At 36.7% G+C, this 5,807-nt stretch overlaps 1 pseudogene; it reads right to left on the reverse strand.

The window, feature by feature from the left end:
- Window positions 1-4,212: 4,212 nt before the first annotated feature.
- Window positions 4,213-5,103, reverse strand: LOC110133529 (destrin-like; annotated as a pseudogene).
- Window positions 5,104-5,807: the final 704 nt, after the last annotated feature.

Raw genomic sequence — 5,807 nt, forward strand, 5'->3', positions numbered from 1 at the left:
GTGCTGTGACTTTACTCTTTTAGAGACCGCAATCATTCACATAAGGACAGGGAAGCCTAGCGAGTTACAGGACACAGGGCCGCAGAGAGTTGAACAGGACTGAGCAACTGAACAGCCACAATCATTCATGTATCAGATCTCTTGTGATGATCTTCCACTATTAATATATTCATCAATTTTACAATTTCTTCCTTAATTTATTTTCCAGGAGTTTTTTTTAAATAGTTTTTAAGAGATTTTTCTTTTTATCTACTGGTTATATAAGGCATTATTTCTCAATGTGTTTTTCCTTTTTTCCATTTATTTTTATTAGTTGGAGGCTAATTACTTGACAATATTGTAGTGGTTTTTGTCATACATTGACATGAATCAGCCATGGATTTACATGTATTCCCCATCCCGATCTCCCCTCCCATCTCCCTCTCCACCCAATCCCTCTGGGTCTTCCCAGTGCACCAGGCCCAAGCACTTGTCTCATGCATCCAACCTGGGCTGGTGATCTGTTTCACTCTAGATAATATACATGTTTCAATGCTGTTCTCTCTAAACATCCCACCCTCGCCTTCTCCTACAGAGTCCAAAATTCTGTTCTGTATATCTGTGTCTCTTTTTCTGTTTTGCATATAGGGTTATCATTGCCATCTTTCTAAATCCCATATATATGTGTTAGTATACTGTAATGGTCTTTATCTTTCTGGCTTACTTCACTCTGTATAATGGGCTCCAGTTTCATCCATCTCATTAGAACTGATTCAAATGAATTCTTTTTAATGGCTGAGTAATATTCCATGGTGTGTATGTACCACAGCTTCCTTATCCATTCGTCTGCTGATGGGCATCTAGGTTGCTCCTATGTCCTGGCTATTATAAACAGTGCTGCGATGAACATCGGGGTGCACGTGTCTCTTTCAGATCTGGTTTCCTCGGTGTGTATGCCCAGAAGTGGGATTGCTGGGTCATATGGCAGTTCTATTTCCAGTTTTTTAAGAATCTCCACACTGTTTTCCATAGCGGCTGTACTAGTTTGCATTCCCACCAACAGTGTAAGAGGGTTCCCTTTTCTCCACACCCTCTCCAGCATTTATTGCTTGTAGACTTTTGGATAGCAGCCATCCTGACTAGCGTGTAATGGTACCTCATTGTGGTTTTGATTTGCATTTCTCTGTTTATTATAAGGCATTATTTCTCAATGTGTTTTTCCTACTTTTGCTTTCATTTACAAAGTGATTTTTCAATTTTTTCTTACTCTTTTCTGAATCCCACACACTGATTTCTGAGTTTTCTCAATTCTGATGTATGATGTCCTTTCAAAACTTGAATTTTTTTCTTTTTCTCTATTTTTTGTTTTTTAACAAGGTTTACACTTTATTGTTAATCACATCATCATGCAAGAAATGAGAATGCTTATACCCATGGAGAAGTTGTTAACCATTTCTGTAAACTTTACTTATCCCCATTTTTTTCCTAATTGAAGTATAATTGTAATTTAATTGAACTACAACACTGAGAATTTCAGGTGCACAATATAGTGATTTGATATTTCTATACATTACAAAATTATCACCCCAATAAGTCAAGTTACCATCTGTAACCAAATTAGTCTCATTGACTATATTCTCCATGGTGTATATTTTGTCCCCCAAACTCATTTATTTTGAAGGGAAATTTGTAAGTCATAATCTCTCTCACTAGTTCTCTCATCACCACATCCCTCCCCTCTCTGGCAACCACTTCTTTGTTCTCTGTATCTATGACTTCATTACTGTTTGGTTTGGTTTGGTTATGTTGGCTCATTTGTTCTGGTTTTCAGTTTCCTCATACAAGTGACATCATACTGTATTTGTCACTCTTTCTGACTTATTTTACTTAGCATAATACCCTCTAGGCCCATCCATGTTGTCACAAATGACAAGATTTCATTCTTCTTTGTGGCTGAGTAATAATCTAGACCACATCTTATCCATTCATCTCTTGATACACACTTTGAAAAAATACACTTAAGTGGAATTGCTGGATCACATGGTATTTCTATTTTTAATTTTTTGAAAAACACCATACTCAGTGTATATAACTTAAGATATTACCCCATAATGCATCTTAATACCTAAAGTTGGCATTTTCTGTAACTGAATTATTTAAAGTGATACTTGGACACCTATAAAAACTATAGAAACAATTTTAATAAAATCATTTTGACTACAAAGCAAATTTGTTTCTGTGTTATTTGAATCAGTTGGGAGGATAAAGGTTGGAATGCAAAACTATGGAGAAAAGACACAGGAAGTGTGGGCACTCATAAAAGTGTAGATTTTGCCACAGAAACCAAACTCATCCTGCTCACCCCACAATAGAACAATAAATCCAGAGGCAAGCTGTTGCAGTGAGGAATAGCAACTTTATTCAGAAATACAGCTGACCAAGAAGGTCATGGACTAGTGTAGCTCAAGACAACCATCTTACTCAATTTATAACTCAGGCTTCTTTTATACTAAAAGGGGAAGGGATATTGCTAGCTGTTGCAAACTTCTTGGTACCAGAATCTTTTGTTCTTGCAGCTTTCCATGTAAATCTGGTCACAATGTTCTTATAAACCTTTAAAAAAGATAAATGTTATTCTCTGTTCTGCAACTGCTTAATATATATTTATATATAATTGAAGCATAGTTGACTTACAGTGGTTCAGGGGCACAGCAAAGTGTTCAGCTGTACATATACTTTTTTTATATTATTTTCCATCATAGGTTATTATAAGATATTGGCTATAGTTCCCTATGCTATACAGTAAACTTCTGTTGCTTGTTGCATATCTATTTTATAATTAGAAGTCTAGCATTCTATTCATGCTAAGTCAAACAACTGGAATCAAATGTCGTAAATTTTTTAATTAGGTGAAAGTTCATGTTTTCTAAAATATATTTATTATACATATTATTTATATGTGTATGTATACAAAAGCATTTCTACTACACTTGATAAAAGCTAGAGAAAGAACATCAAAAAAAAAAAAGAAGAGATGAAGAAACTAGAAAACATAAACTAAATGAAATAGGACCACAGAATATGAAAGAAGAAGTGAAACAAACTAGATAAAAGTAAAAGATCATCATATAATCCAGTTGTTTTTAACCATGACTGTTCATTAGAAACGTATTCCCATTTGCTGAATTGTTCTGGGTTTATTTTCTGTAGGCCTTTTCCTTGTCTTGTGTTTCCTGCCTAGAGAATTCCTTTAGCATTTGTTGCAAAGCTGGTTTGGTGTTGTGAAATTCTCTTAACTTTTGCTTGTCTGGAAAGCTTTTGTTTTCTCCATCAAATCTGAATGAGAGTCTTCCTGGGTAGAGTATTCTTGGTTGTAGGTTCTTCCCTTCCTTTACTTTAAATATATGGTGCCTTTCCCTTCTGGCTTGGGAAGTTTCTGTTGAGATATCAGCTGATAGCCTGATAGGGGTTGCCTTGTATGTTGTCATTTTTCCCTTGTTGTTTTTAATATTGTATCTTTGTCTTTAATTTTTGTCAGTTTGGTTACTATGTGTCTTGGTGTGTTCCTCTTTGGGTTTATCCTGCCTGGGACCCTCTGTGCTTCCTGGACTTAGTTGACTATTTCCTTTCCCATGTTAGGGAAGTTTTCAGCTATTATGTTCTTCAACTTTTGATCTCTGTATGAATTGAAGTACTATACCTGTAAAGATCAGAGCCTTGAGAATGTATATTTCATGCCATGGGCAACGTCCTTTTATACAACGTGCAGAGCCAGCATTTCTAAGCACAGGCAACAGAACACACGTGTTAAAGTAGTAGATTCAGTATGGAATTAGGGCTGCTGCTCTCTGTTACAATATCTCTGCAAAGGCAGGAAAGAAACATTAATGTGTCCAAAGAAGAAAAACAGAATACTGGAGAGTTTAGCGGAAAGAGTATTTTCTCCAGTAAAATATCTGAGATTTAATCCCAAGTACCCAGGTGATGCTAGTGGTAAAGATCCTGCCTGCCAGTGCAGGAGATATGAGAGACGCAGGTTCAGTCCCTGGGTTGGGCAAATCCCCTGGAGAAGGAAATGGCAACCCACTCCAGGATTCTTGCCTGGAGAGCCCCATGGACAGAAGAACTTGGCAGGCCACAGTCCATAGGGTTGCAAAGAGTAGGCACAACTGAAGCAACTTAGCACACACCACACAATAAACCTGTAAATATATGTCCAGCTTCTGACTCTGGTTTGTTTTGGTGTTTTTTTTTTTTTTTTTTAAGTTTTAGAGTGTAGATTTATTTAGGGCCATTTGCACATGTTCATAGAATAGTTTACCCCCACAAATGACAAGACAGCTCCCCTTCAGTGAGTCCCTAGCCTAAACATTATCTGCTTTACTTATACATAGTAAGAGGATAACATTAAACATGGAAGCTTTCGATTTGTGGCACCAGATAATGGTCTATACGGGGCATCCTTCAAAAGCTACAATTAGGGATCCACCTAGCTTTTCAGCAATACAAGCCGGATTGAGGTCTTCTGGCCCATTTGCTTGACATTCGTGTTTCATGCCTTGGAACTTCTTTTTTTTTTTTTTTTTTTAAATTCATATAAATTAATGAAATTTTATTTATGTTATATTAATATAAAATAATTATTATATCTTATTATTTTATCTTATTGGACTTTGAATGTTACTTTCTATAAAATTTTGTCATACATGTTAATATAATTGATTTTTTTTTTTTTTTTTTAATTTTTTGATGGCATCCTTGGAGCTCGCATAGATCATTTTACTCTTCAGAGGAGCTAGTTCTGGTGCCCACCGTAAAAACATCAACTCCGCTTTTCTGGATTCCTTTGTTACAAAGCTTGCATCATACAGAGGATAGCGACAATCTTTTTCAGGAAACATCCCCACAAAATGCTTGAAAGGATCGGTTATGGTGACACCAACGTCTATCTCCCACCAAGATCTCTTTGCCTTCCTCCACGATGATGCACTTTTTGTCTGCACTGAGACATTAGATGACAGCCTTCTTTCTTTTCTTGATTTCTTCTGGCGTGGAGCACTTCCGAACTTTCATGTCATAAAAAATGCGACATACTTCATCGGCAACTTGCACTCCTGAGGCCCGTGCTCGCCGCTGCGGTCGCAGAGCGCAGAGAGATCGAGCCGGCTGGCGCCGAGTCTCCGGAGCGTCCTCTTCACCGCAGCCCAGGCGAGCCTCCCAGGGGTGTGTGGGCGCCGGGGGCCGATGCCGCTGCCCAGCTTCTGATTCTGTTTTTTCCTTCTTGGAAGAATAAATATGAGTACTTAACTGACATAGTTGATGTCAATAAAATTTTATCCACTCAAATATAACAAAGTAAACTTCTTGGCGATTAATTGTATTGTTACATTGTTACTAAGTTGAAATGGACCTTATATTTTCAAGGAAGAAATGCAAACTACACACAAAATTTTGTAGTTGGAACATTGTGAGTAATTTTTGGATGATATTTATTAAAGTCTTAAAATTGTACCCAATAATTGATAAACTACAGTCCAATTAGAATTTTGACAATTTTGGTACTGATCAAAATGACTATCTCATGACTATAGGGTCACAATGGGTTGGGTTTTGGACAGGATATATGTATGTGAGTATAAAGAAGCAAATATCTGGAAATAAGTTGTAATAATGTGAAAACATTCTTGAAGGGTTTTATTTGCTTTTTTGGTCTGGGATCTAATGCCTTTTTTGTTGAAGTTGTACTTTGAAGAGGTTCCAAGTCATATCTCATATCTCTGTTGATTTATAAATACGTCTTTGTCACTGATGTTTGGCATCAAACATGT

The sequence above is a fragment of the Odocoileus virginianus genome, chromosome 5, assembly GCF_023699985.2.
Source record: "Odocoileus virginianus isolate 20LAN1187 ecotype Illinois chromosome 5, Ovbor_1.2, whole genome shotgun sequence".
Taxonomy (NCBI): Eukaryota; Metazoa; Chordata; class Mammalia; order Artiodactyla; family Cervidae; genus Odocoileus; species Odocoileus virginianus.